Raw genomic sequence first — 15,178 nt, 5'->3', positions numbered from 1 at the left:
CCACACTCGACAAGGGGGAAGACTTGATTCTCTCTACTATGTAGAATGTTTGGTTTTTCAGGGTTTTCAGGGTTTTCGCAGCGATGCAGTTTAGATTGATCACACGTTATTCCCGAATCTGTCTCCTCAAACAGGGAAAGGTGCATTTTGAGTCACAAATGTCTATTGATTGAAAACAAATGAGGACATTAATACACTCAAAGGGTAGTTCCATAACAGGCTTGTAGAAGGGAAGCTACAAAAGAGAGGTGCAATACTGTTGAGAGAGGTTCAGTACTCATTTGAACCGAAGCTAAACATGCCATTATATGATCTGTAATTAGGCACAAACGTTTTTTACAGTAATAGGTAGTTGCTCAATCCGTTTTGCTGTCCATTGATTGACTGTGAGGTTAGCATTGCCTGCAGGAGATGCCTGTAGGAGATGGAATGTACGCTGGAACGCCGCTGACAGTCCGCAAGGCGAGCTTCAAACACACACAAGTGTGATGTGGAGTTACTCTTGACAGGCAGAATGAGACTCCAAGCAATGAAGCAATTAAGGACAAACAGGAACAGTGAAGAAGCATGGCCATTATTTCTCCTTCAAGGAAGAGACAGGTGATTGTGCTATTGACTGGCATGCAGGTAATAGGGTCATTTTGTGACTACAGACTGAAAGAGAGACTATACAGGGCTCCAGACTAACATTTTCCCCTGGTGGTGTCACCAGCCCATTATTTGGTTGTGGTGTCTCGCAATAGAAAAAACAAGTCATCACTTATAAAGTCATTCACAGTAAGAGGAGTAATAGATGGTATTAAAAACGTCTTAATTTTTTCCTAAAATTACATACCCAAATCTAACTGCCTGTAGCTCAGGACAAGCATATTCTTGCTAAGTAAAAAAAAAGAGTAAATTATACCTTTATTTAACTAGGCAAGTCAGTTAAGATCAAATTCTTATTTACAATGACAGACTACCAGGGAACAGTGGGTTAACTGCCTTGTTCAGGGAAAGAACAATAGATTTTTACCTTGTCGGGTCAGGGATTCGATCCAGCAACCTTTCGGTGACTGACCCAACACTCTAACCACTAGGCTACATGCTACCCCATTTGAAAGGAAACACTTTGACGTTTGTGGAAATGTAAAATGAATGTAGGAGAATATAGCACATTAGATCTGGTAAAAGATAACCATCATCTTTGAAATGCAAGAGAAAGGCCATCATGTTTTATTCCAGCCAGGGTGAAATTTAGATTCTGGCCACTAGGTGGCAGCCGTGTGCGTGCAAAGTTTTAGACTGATCCAATGAACCATTGCATATCTGTTCAAAATGTTACATCAAGAATGCCCAAATGTTCCTCCTCAAACAATAGCATGGTATTCTTTCACTGTAATAGCTACTGTAAATTGGGCAGGGCAGTTAGATTAAGCTTTCTGCCCATATCAGATATGTCTATGTTCTGGGAAATGTTCTTGTTACTTACAACCTCTTGCAAATCACATTAGTCTGCATTAGCTCAACCGTCCCGCGGGGGAGGGGACACTGATCCCGTAGAGGTTAAAGAAATAAGTTGTTTCATCTAACACGACCATTCAGGAATCCATGATTCAAGATATTTTCATGTGCAACCTAATCCAGTTATTGTCATGAATTTTGGGATGACAATTTGGCTATTGTGGCTACAGTTTTAAGGCTCCAGAAATGTCCGAATTGTATTTTGTTTAATAGAGAGGAATTTTGACCCCTGAGTAAGTGGAAACTCAAAACACATTAGCTAGATGGAACCCCATGACTGGCTCATTATTCAGGTATGCTATCCATGCACAATCACACAGCCTAGCCTATGGCTATGATGCTGCCCTCAGCGTAAAACAATGATGAGGACACCCCTCATGTTTGGGTGGAACATTGCTATTATTTCTGAGCATTGAACTTATATTTATATTGTCTATGATGACACCATGCCAATGCAAGGACAATATATGGAGGTGTCATACAGACAGGGATTGCTTACTTGGGTGGGTACAGCACATTGAATCCATTTGTTTTAATATGGCAAGATAAGTTGATAGTTGTCCCCCTACTATTTTTGGTTTAATTTTGTATGAATTTTTTTGCTACTGGCAAGGAGAGATGGCCAGTCCCATATGTGCTACTCCTACACAATAGCTTTATGGCTTTTGCTTGTTTTTCTTCTTGTTGATTCCTGTCCCCCTCTATTTAGGCTCCTGAATGTATCTCCCAGGAAGGACTTGCCCTACAGGAAATTATGAATTATTATATCTGAGTATATATAGAGTACATACTTCACTTTTTGCATATACCTTCTTTTTTTTGCACATAGTATAGAGCACGTAGCCCTTTCCTGCAGTCAAATGACCTAGTGGCCTCATGGGTGGAATGCTCTTCATATTTTCATCATTTCTAAGACCAGGACGTGACAATTCCATAACTAATAAACATAGTTTTTTTTAAAGCGGCCTCTTTCTAGAGCTCCGACCTGAAGATCAGTGACGTCATGATTCAACCTTTCAACCGTTTTTTCCCGAGTTCCCAGTTGTCTTGAAAGCACCATAAATCCAGAGAATGCCCCACTTTAATGACAAAGTTTCATGACAAACTTTGCCCACAAGAAGGACCATCGCGCCACCTTCCTGTTCAAGTGAGCACAGCACAACGATGAGTCTAAAAATGTATTGTATGCTGCTGCATAAATGATGTAATATGCCAGGGAGATATGTATACTGTAGCTAAGAAAGTAATACTAAGTGTATGTTGTGTAATAAGCTGTTTAGTAGCCCATGTGCCTCAATTTGGTCCCTTTCCCCCTCATGTTCTGAATTCTGTCACTATACATTTCAAAAGTGCTGAACAAATAATTATAGTAAATTGACTACGTCCGTCTTTGCTCGCTCATGTCTTAATCAAAATTACGGATTGTCTCTTATCCGCTCATCTTTCCCTTATGCCATAGTTTGTACATCTCAATTGTCAGTAGAAACCACATTTGTTTAAGCAAGTCAGCCATATCAGCTATGTTTTTTTAAGGCAGTAAATGAGGCTGAATGAACTGTTTCGCTGCCAGACAAGTCTCCACTGATAGCCAGGTTTAGTGGTGGTAAGGAGTCACTCCATGGTGCTGAAAAGAAAGCTCTGCTGTTGGGACAGCTTTATGTAGGCCCTAACAGTTTGTGGACACCGTTTGTCACTGTTATAGTGCAATTCATGTATTATTTAATGTTGTGGCTATGCTGGCATGCATAAAAAAATAAGAGTTTGTCCCACCAAGATTTATATGCCAGAATTTCCACTGATAAGGTGTTATATTGGGATGCAAGCTCAAAATGTTATACGTTTCAACTATCTGACATGGTACAGGTCAGATAGTAAGAGGTCAGATAGTACAGGTCAGATAGTAAGCCCATAACCATGTGTGTGAGGTGTATAGTTTTGTTTCTAAGTAGATTTGTTTTAAGACTACCAAGAAAATATCACAGCTCAGGAGAAGACCCAAAAAGTTTATTACAAAAACAGGGGGCAGGCAAACGACAGGTCAAGGGCAGACAGAGGTCAGGAATCCATAGAAGAGTCCAAAAGGTATAGAACAGCAGGCAGGCTCAGGGTCAGGGCAGACATAGGTCAGTAATCCAGGGCAGTGTCACAAAGTACAGAACGGCAGGAAGACTCAGGGTCAGGGCAGAGAGAAGGGTCAAAACCGAGAAACTAGAAAACAGGGACTATTGGAAAAAACAGGAGTACAGGAAAACTGCTGGTAGGCTTGACGAGACAAGCCGAACTGACAACAGACAAACAGAGAACACAGGTATAAATACACTGGGGAGAATGGGGAAGATGGGCGACACCTGGATAGGGTGGAGACAAGCACAAAGACAGGTGAAACAGATCAGGATGTGACAGAAACACTCTGTGTGATCCTGATTTAGGGTAATTTAAAGCAATATTGTTAATAATACATGAAGATAATAGATTAGGTGCTATTGTTCCTACCGCTGTTCTATTTCTGTCTGTTTAGGCATTAGGCTTGCATATCTGTCATATCTTCATTTTGTTTTGATTTTCTTAATTTTTTCTTCATTTCCCACCCTTACTCATCAAGTCTGCGAACTTAATTGTAAAGGTCTGAATTGGTTACTCATTTGGTTTCACTTTATTATTATTATCTATATTTTGTATACCTTAAAGGCTCCCGAGTGGCACAGCCTGGTTCAATTCCAGGCTGTTTCACAACCAGATGTGATTGGGAATCCAATATGGCGGTGCACAATTGGCCCAGCTTCGTCTGGGTTAGGGGAGGGTTTGACCGGGGTAGGCCATCATTGTAAAATAAGAATTTGTTCATAACTGACTTGCCTAGTTAAATAAAAAAAATATGCTGCTTAAGAGATTCTGTACGTAAGGCTGTGTTACGGTTTTCTACCGTTGAAAGAGAGTCGGACCAAAATGCAGCGTGGTTAGTTCGATACATATTTAATGAAGAAAAAAACACGAACTATACAAAAACAATAAACGTAACATGAAAACCGAAACAGCCTAATACTGGTGCAAACAACTACACGACAGACATAAGGACAGGAACAATCACCCACGAAACACTCAAAGAATATGGCTGCCTAAATATGGTTCCCAATCAGAGACAACGAGAATCACCTGCCTCTGATTGAGAACCGCCTCAGGCAACTATAGACTTTGATAGAACACCCCACTAAGCCACAATCCCAAAACCTACGAAAAACCCCAATACACAAACACACCACAAAATAAACCCATGTCACACCCTGGCCTGACCAAATAAATAAAGAAAACACAAAATACTAAGACCAGGGCGTGACAGGCTGTCACTCACTGTTACCCAACAACCCTGTAATTATAGTGCAGGGCAGGGGGAAACAAGGAGGGGGGGGGATGGTTTATAGAGAGGGTCATCTGGGTGGGGAGGGACCAATGGGTGGGTTTCCCTGTGGGACCTGCTTTTTGATTTACGTCCATGCAAGCCGTCAATAGATGTGACAAGTTAAAAAAGCAGAGAGATTGGCAACCTCCTTCCCGTCCTCTTTCAGACACACACATACAAGCCTAGACCAAGTTGCCTGTTAGGCTGATCACATTTGTCATGAGTCACTGCATGAAATAATTGGCTGTTTTTGTCAAGGCAGTAGAAGAGGTCAATTGGGAATCAAGGAAACAAAAGTGCCTTAGTAAAAACCCTACCAAATATCAAGATTTCAATGGCAACGAGAAAACAAACTTAATGCCTCGCAGCTATACAAAGGACCTCTTTGCTTACTGTATGCCTACTGTTCCTAATGATTGTCAGCTCGTATATACAATTACCATAAGGTTCTGCATGATTACTGTGGCATTCTTTTATCATCAGTACTTCAATGGCATACGGACTATGAATAGCATGATTACTTTATATGAAATTGTACTTTGCAGAAGATGCCATCAGTTTGTGAGCTGGTGTCTAAGAAAGGATCTGCATTGAGTCTGTATTAGGGAAATTAAGAATTGTTATCTTATTGGCATAAGTTGTACAGGAAAATGGTTGGGATACTCCTTACAATCTGATATCACAATTACTCTCCTTGATGATGCCACTTTCCCATCAGTGTTTCAGGCTACTATACCTGTAAACTAGCTTCAAAGGGGGTTCTGCTTTCTTGAGCTGAATTTCGACTAATGTTACCATGAGAACAGAAAAAAAGTAATTATCTGGAGAAAATACTTGATGATTGCAGCACTCTGTCAGTCATTAGAGTCTCTAATGGCAGGGTTGTAGCAGTCAATATGGAAAAGGATTGATTGAAGAATAAGGGAGGATCTAGATATCGGAGACAGGAGACTGATATTCAGACAGGCTTCACCAATTCTGTTTTAATGGACATTTCATAAACAGCTTCAATGCAGAGGATTACTATTGTTCAGGGCACTTTAGAGGTTCATTCGCTCCATGTGGGGATGCAGGATGGGATGCATGATGGGATGCATGATTATTCTATGATCTACAGAGAATGAAACACTTCAACTGGCTTTTTTAAAATCCGTTGACTCTTGCAATTTACGTATAGGTTTGCAGGTGATTATTCCATGTGTCTTTGATTACTATTTGGTTAGTGTAACACATACAAATGGATGGTGACAGATGGTCCTGATTCCCCACATTGTCAAACAGGCCTCAGCCCTACGGGTCTGGAGTGAGAGAGAGCTCTGCATATCTCATACCATGAGCATCAACAGGGCAGGTCAGAGTCTCAGTAGAGAGGAAGCTATGTGCATGTATGTGCATCCATGTGTTAGTGTGAACATAGCATGGTGTGTGTGTGTGTGTGTGTGTGTGTGTGTGTGTGTGTGTGTGTGTGTGTGTGTGTGTGTGTGTGTGTGTGTGTGTGTGTGTGTGTGTGTGTGTGTGTGTGTGTGTGTGTGTGTGAGGCATTTGGACAATTTTCTACCCACTGGTCTTCATGATTACTGTTGCCAAGAATAAACATGGAGGTTGTATTTCACACTGATGATAAGTAGAAGTGAATGGGAAACGTGGCCTTACCAGCCAGGTTTTTCTTTCCAACTCACTGCATATTGCTGGTTTCAAAGCTCTTCTAGACCTTTACACTGCTAGGAGTTCACACAGTCAATCTAGGCTGCAGCAGTGCTAAGTGGACATGCATCATGTTTTATTATTCCTTATTATTAATGCTTATGTGGATATAATCATGTCATTATGACTAAATCTAGTATGGGAAATAATAATATGTTTCCGATTTGCCCACTATAGCAGCCAGTTCTTTGCCAATGTAAGAAAGTGTAACTATCTATTTTAGGACTCGACAAAGTAGAGAGAAAAAGTAGAGAGGGATAGCAAAGTAGAGAGGGATAGCTATTATAAACAACAAAAAATACAGTTGAATTCAAGTATTTTATGACTAGAATTACCACAATTGCCAAAGGCTATATTTCAGCATGCATCCAAATAGTCTAAGGTGTCTGTCTTAAAATGTTTTAATCAAATGCCAGATGAGTCTCAGATCAGTGCAGATGAGGGAAAGGAGACCAGGTATTCCTTAAAATGTTCTCTACCCTCTCGGTTTCAGTCTTTCAGCCAAGGTCACTATTTTGGTTACTAATTGATTCCACTTGTGTTATTTCATAGATTTGATGTCTTCGCTATTATTGGACAATGTAGAAAATAGTACAAATAAAGAAAATCCCTGGAATGAGTAGGTGTGTCCAAACCTTTGACTGGTACTGTATTTAAAAAAAACTATTTTCCATAAGAGCTTCAAAATCAAAATAATAAGAAAGAAAGAAATGTGCACCTGATGCTCACAGGAAGCAACCTGACAGGATTTCTCATTAAGGGCTCTCTGTTTGTAAGGCATGGATATAATTATGTCTCTCTCTGTAACACCAATTATTCTCTATCCCCTTCTCTATTTGGGCCCTGGAACCTCAGTTTGCACACATTATTCCACTGGGCAAAAACTGGTTGAATCAACGTTGTTTTCACGTAATTTCCAAATGCTGGCGAAGGCTGCTGCCGAAACGTGTCCGTTTGTTCTGACCTCTGCTGCTAAAAAAAATACATACATGTCACATTGATTCTAGTTGAGTTAGGCCTACATGTCACATTGATTCTAGTTGATTTAGGCCCACATGACACATTGATTCTAGTTGATTTAGGCCTACATGTCACATTGATTCTAGTTGATTTAGGCCTACATGTCACATTGATGTCTAGTTGATTTAGGCCTACATGTCACATTGATTCTAGTTGATTTAGGCCTATATGTCACATTGATTCTAGTTGATTTAGGCCAACATGTCACATTGATTCTAGTTGATTTAGGCCTACATGTCACATTGATTCTAGTGGATTTAGGCCTACATGTCACATTGATTCTAGTGGATTTAGGCCTACATGTCACATTGATTCTAGTTGATTTAGGCCTACATGTCACATTGATTCTAGTTGATTTAGGCCTACATGTCACATTGATTCTAGTTGATTTAGGCCTACATGTCACATTGATTCTAGTGGATTTTGGCCCACATGTCACATTGATTCTAGTTGATTTAGGCCTACATGTCACATTGATGTCTAGTTGATTTTGGCCCACATGTGACATTGATTCTAGTTGATTTAGGCCTACATGTCACATTGATTCTAGTTGATTTAGGCCTACATGTCACATTGATGTCTAGTTGATTTAGGCCTACATGTCACATTGATTCTAGTTGATTTAGGCCTATATGTCACATTGATTCTAGTTGATTTAGGCCAACATGTCACATTGATTCTAGTTGATTTAGGCCTACATGTCACATTGATTCTAGTGGATTTAGGCCTACATGTCACATTGATTCTAGTGGATTTAGGCCTACATGTCACATTGATTCTAGTTGATTTAGGCCTACATGTCACATTGATTCTAGTTGATTTAGGCCTACATGTCACATTGATTCTAGTTGATTTAGGCCTACATGTCACATTGATTCTAGTGGATTTTGGCCCACATGTCACATTGATTCTAGTTGATTTAGGCCTACATGTCACATTGATGTCTAGTTGATTTTGGCCCACATGTGACATTGATTCTAGTTGATTTAGGCCTACATGTCACATTGATGTCTAGTTGATTTAGGCCTACATGTCACATTGATTCTAGTTGATTTAGGCCTACATGTCACATTGATTCTAGTTTATTTAGGCCTACATGTCACATTGATTCTAGTTGATTTAGGCCTACATGTCACATTGATTCTAGTTTATTTAGGCCTACATGTCACATTGATTCTAGTTGATTTAGGCCTACATGTCACATTGATTCTAGTTGATTTAGGCCTATATGTCACATTGATTCTAGTTGATTTAGGCCAACATGTCACATTGATTCTAGTTGATTTAGGCCTACATGTCACAATGATTCTAGTGGATTTAGGCCTACATGTCACATTGATTCTAGTGGATTTAGGCCTACATGTCACATTGATTCTAGTTGATTTAGGCCTACATGTCACGCGCTCCAGCAGGTGTATCTCACTGATCATCCCTAAAGCCAACACCTCATTTGGCCGCCTTTCGTTCCAGTACTCTGCTGCCTGTGACTGGAACGAATTACAAAAATCGCTGAAGTTGGAGACTTTTATCTCCATCACCAACTTCAAACATCAGCTATCTGAGCAGCTAACCGATCGCTGCAGCTGTACATAGTCTATTGGTAAATAGCCCACCCTTTTTCACCTACCTCATCCCCATACTGTTTTTATTTATTTACTTTTCTGCTCTTTTGCACACCAATATCTCTACCTGTACATGACCATCTGATCATTCATCACTCCAGTGTTAATCTGCAAAATTGTAATTATTTGCCTACCTCCTCATGCCTTTCGCACACATTGTATATAGACTCCCCCTTTGGTTTCTACTGTGGTATTGACTTGTTAATTGTTTACTCCATGTGTAACTCTTTGTTGTCTGCTCACACTGCTATGCTTTATCTTGGCCAGGTCGCAGTTGCAAATGAGAACTTGTTCTCAACTAGCCTACCTGGTTAAATAAAGGTGAAATAAAAAAAACAAAAAAATAAAAATGATTCTAGTTGATTTAGGCCTACATGTCACATTGATTCTAGTGGATTTAGGCCTACATGTCACATTGATTCTAGTGGATTTAGGCCTACATGTCACATTGATTCTAGTTGATTTAGGCCTACATGTCACATTGATTCTAGTTGATTTAGGCCTACATGTCACATTGATTCTAGTTGATTTAGGCCTACATGTCACATTGATTCTAGTGGATTTTGGCCCACATGTCACATTGATTCTAGTTGATTTAGGCCTACATGTCACATTGATGTCTAGTTGATTTTGGCCCACATGTGACATTGATTCTAGTTGATTTAGGCCTACATGTCACATTGATGTCTAGTTGATTTAGGCCTACATGTCACATTGATTCTAGTTGATTTAGGCCTACATGTCACATTGATTCTAGTTTATTTAGGCCTACATGTCACATTGATTCTAGTTGATTTAGGCCTACATGTCACATTGATTCTAGTTTATTTAGGCCTACATGTCACATTGATTCTAGTTGATTTAGGCCTACATGTCACATTGATTCTAGTTGATTTAGGCCTATATGTCACATTGATTCTAGTTGATTTAGGCCAACATGTCACATTGATTCTAGTTGATTTAGGCCAACATGTCACATTGATTCTAGTTGATTTAGGCCTACATGTCACAATGATTCTAGTGGATTTAGGCCTACATGTCACATTGATTCTAGTGGATTTAGGCCTACATGTCACATTGATTCTAGTTGATTTAGGCCTACATGTCACGCGCTCCAGCAGGTGTATCTCACTGATCATCCCTAAAGCCAACACCTCATTTGGCCGCCTTTCGTTCCAGTACTCTGCTGCCTGTGACTGGAACGAATTACAAAAATCGCTGAAGTTGGAGACTTTTATCTCCATCACCAACTTCAAACATCAGCTATCTGAGCAGCTAACCGATCGCTGCAGCTGTACATAGTCTATTGGTAAATAGCCCACCCTTTTTCACCTACCTCATCCCCATACTGTTTTTATTTATTTACTTTTCTGCTCTTTTGCACACCAATATCTCTACCTGTACATGACCATCTGATCATTCATCACTCCAGTGTTAATCTGCAAAATTGTAATTATTTGCCTACCTCCTCATGCCTTTCGCACACATTGTATATAGACTCCCCCTTTGGTTTCTACTGTGGTATTGACTTGTTAATTGTTTACTCCATGTGTAACTCTTTGTTGTCTGCTCACACTGCTATGCTTTATCTTGGCCAGGTCGCAGTTGCAAATGAGAACTTGTTCTCAACTAGCCTACCTGGTTAAATAAAGGTGAAATAAAAAAAATAAAAAAATAAAAATGATTCTAGTTGATTTAGGCCTACATGTCACATTGATTCTAGTGGATTTAGGCCTACATGTCACATTGATTCTAGTGGATTTAGGCCTACATGTCACATTGATTCTAGTTGATTTAGGCCTACATGTCACATTGATTCTAGTTGATTTAGGCCTACATGTCACATTGATTCTAGTTGATTTAGGCCTACATGTCACATTGATTCTAGTGGATTTTGGCCCACATGTCACATTGATTCTAGTTGATTTAGGCCTACATGTCACATTGATGTCTAGTTGATTTTGGCCCACATGTGACATTGATTCTAGTTGATTTAGGCCTACATGTCACATTGATGTCTAGTTGATTTAGGCCTACATGTCACATTGATTCTAGTTGATTTAGGCCTACATGTCACATTGATTCTAGTTTATTTAGGCCTACATGTCACATTGATTCTAGTTGATTTAGGCCTACATGTCACATTGATTCTAGTTTATTTAGGCCTACATGTCACATTGATTCTAGTTGATTTAGGCCTACATGTCACATTGATTCTAGTTGATTTAGGCCTATATGTCACATTGATTCTAGTTGATTTAGGCCAACATGTCACATTGATTCTAGTTGATTTAGGCCAACATGTCACATTGATTCTAGTTGATTTAGGCCTACATGTCACAATGATTCTAGTGGATTTAGGCCTACATGTCACATTGATTCTAGTGGATTTAGGCCTACATGTCACATTGATTCTAGTTGATTTAGGCCTACATGTCACGCGCTCCAGCAGGTGTATCTCACTGATCATCCCTAAAGCCAACACCTCATTTGGCCGCCTTTCGTTCCAGTACTCTGCTGCCTGTGACTGGAACGAATTACAAAAATCGCTGAAGTTGGAGACTTTTATCTCCATCACCAACTTCAAACATCAGCTATCTGAGCAGCTAACCGATCGCTGCAGCTGTACATAGTCTATTGGTAAATAGCCCACCCTTTTTCACCTACCTCATCCCCATACTGTTTTTATTTATTTACTTTTCTGCTCTTTTGCACACCAATATCTCTACCTGTACATGACCATCTGATCATTCATCACTCCAGTGTTAATCTGCAAAATTGTAATTATTTGCCTACCTCCTCATGCCTTTCGCACACATTGTATATAGACTCCCCCTTTGGTTTCTACTGTGGTATTGACTTGTTAATTGTTTACTCCATGTGTAACTCTTTGTTGTCTGCTCACACTGCTATGCTTTATCTTGGCCAGGTCGCAGTTGCAAATGAGAACTTGTTCTCAACTAGCCTACCTGGTTAAATAAAGGTGAAATAAAAAAATTAAAAAAATTAAAATGATTCTAGTTGATTTAGGCCTACATGTCACATTGATGTCTAGTTGATTTAGGCCCGCATGTCACATTGATGTCTAGTTGATTTAGGCCCGCATGTCACATTGATGTCTAGTTGATTTAGACCTACATGCAAATACTCTGCGACACTGTGCCGCTACTGACAAATCGAAGCTCACTATAGCTTCCAGCCCCTAGTCGATTGGCTGTTGATACCTAGCAGTACCTAGCATGCTTGCTAGCACCCACACGTGGTGAGGTGGAATACAAGTGATAGTTAAGAGGGCCAGTTAGCCACATCCCCTCTAGCTTAGTAATGCTGTTGTCAATATTTTCCCTGCCTTTGAATAATTTTATAATTCGACTTATCATTCCAGTATTCATGAAAAGTGTTTCCTAGCGATATCACTTCCTTGTCCTCCAGGGGATAGCATTCACACTCATGCACCCAGGGGAGTGTGGGTAATAGTTTGGGAATGACTGGCCATTTACACTCTATAAGTTGCACTCGATCCTTCGATGTCAGCTCTTCCTATCATTGTGAAGCAGAATTCACCAAGCGTTGGATTGTTCACCCACTAATAGGGAACGTGAGCTGGGGTTAGACCGTCGTGAGACAGGTTAGTTTTACCACGCTAACCTTGCCCTCATGTGGATGCTAACAAGCTAGCAAGCACCGAGATAGTGCTACTTATCAACAGCCATTGTCAGCCAATCCAGTAGGGGTTGGAAACTATGGTAAGCTTTGATTGGTCACTCGCGTTGCGATATTGGTGGAGGATAAGAATCATGTTCAGATTTCCTCAACTTTAGTCCCGCCCTGTCCCGCCATCGCTCAATGGTCGCCCTGCCCATTCCATTTCTCTTGCTTTCTTTCCATTGAAAGATGGAATGCGATGTTTCACCGCATGATGCCTCTTCCTATTTTGCACACACAGCGAATGTATCTATTGTCGCTGCTGCTACGGTGGAGTTTACGTTGAATTAAGTTTGTCATTCTTGTAATAGTGTTTATTGTCAGATTTTCATCTCCTGTTGTAATTTTGCATGCACACGTTCGTGAGTCATTTTGTGACAACAAGTTGGGGTTTTAAGCCCTACCTGACACCACCTGTTAAAGCTATATATGAGGATTTTCCCCTAGCACAGGCTTCTTGACACAGAGGTTATTCCAATCAGTTGGTTTCAAGCCTTCGGGTTGGAAGGAGGGGAACAGACATCCTACTGGGCATGCCACGTCATTTCAGCAGGGAGAATTGAATTGTGTTTGGTTGTCAACACAACGCAAATATCAACGTTTGAAGGAGATGTTTCTTCTGCTTGGATAGTTCCATCTGTGCCACTGACTTAGTCTGGCTTTAATTCCAGTTTGTCTACAAATTAATCATTGATATGTTGGATTCACATCTCCATCTCAACCAAAAATCGAACTGAAAGAACAGGACAAAATAAAATGTCATTTTTTAAATATAAACTCAGCAAAAAAATAAATGTCCTCTCACTGTCAACTGCGTTTATTTTCAGCTAACTTAACATGTGTAAATATTTGTATGAACATAACAGGATTCAACCACTGAGATATAAACTGAACAAGGTCCACAGACATGTGACCAACAGAAATGGAATAATGTGTCCCTGAACAAAGGGGGGGTTCAAAATCAAAAGTTACAGTCAGTATCTGGTGTGGCCATCAGCTGCATTAAGTACTGCAGTGCATCTCCTCCTCATGGACTGCACCAGATTTGCCAGTTCTTGCTTTGAGATGTTACCCCACTCTTCCACCAAGGCACCTGCAAGTTCCCGGACATTACTGGGGGGAATGGCCCTAGCCCTCACCCTCTGATCCAACAGGTCCCAGACGTGCTCAATGGGATTGAGATCCGGGCTTTCACTGACCATGGCAGAACACTGACATTCCTGTCTTGCAGGAAATCACACAAAGAACAAGCAGTATGGCTGGTGGCATTGTCATGCTGGAGGGTCATGTCAGGATAAGCCTGCAGGAAGGGTACCACATGAGGGAGGAGGATGTCTTCCATGTAATGCACAGCATTGAGACTGCCTGCAATGACAACAAGCTCAGTTCGATGATGCTGACACACCGCCCCAGACCATGATGGACCCTCCACCTCCAAATTGATCCCGCTCCAGAGTACAGGCCTCGGATAAACACGAATCCAACCATCACCCCTGGTGAGACAAAACTGCGACTCGTCAGTGAAGAGAGATTTTTGCCAGTCCTGTCTGGTCCAGCGACAGGGGTTTGTGCCCATAGGCGACATTGTTGCCGGTGATGTCTGGTGAGGACCTGCCTTACAACAGGCCTACAAGCCCTCAGGCCAGCCTCTCTCAGCCTATTGCGGACAGTCTGACCACTGATGGAAGGATTGTGCATTCCTGGTGTAACTCGGGCAGTTGTTGTTGCCATCCTGTACCTGTCCCACAGGTGTGATGTGCGGATGTACCGATCATGTGCAGGTGCTGTTACACGTGGTCTGTCACTGCGAGGACGATCAGCTGTCCGTCCTGTAGCGCTGTCTTAGGCGTCCCACAGTACGGACATTGCAATTTATTGCCCTGCCCACATCTGCAGTCCTCATGCCTCCTTGCAGCATGCCCAAGGCACGTTCACGCAGATGAGCAGTGACTCTGGGCGTCTTTCTTTTGGTGTTATTCAGAGTCAGTAGAAAGGCCTCTTTAGTGTCCTAAATTTTCATAACTGTGACCTTAATTGCCTACCGTCTGTAAATTGTTAGTGTCTTAACGACCGTTCCACTGGTGCATGTTCAGTAATTGTTTATGGTTCAATGAACAAGCATGGGAAACACTGTTTAAACCCTTTACAATGAAGATCTGTGAAGTTATTTGGATTTTTACAAATTATCTTTGAAAGACAGGGTCCTGAAAAAGGGACGTTTCTTTTT

This window comes from Oncorhynchus kisutch, linkage group LG22, assembly GCF_002021735.2.
Source record: "Oncorhynchus kisutch isolate 150728-3 linkage group LG22, Okis_V2, whole genome shotgun sequence".
Taxonomy (NCBI): Eukaryota; Metazoa; Chordata; class Actinopteri; order Salmoniformes; family Salmonidae; genus Oncorhynchus; species Oncorhynchus kisutch.
Note: the sequence above shows the minus strand (reverse complement) of the source record.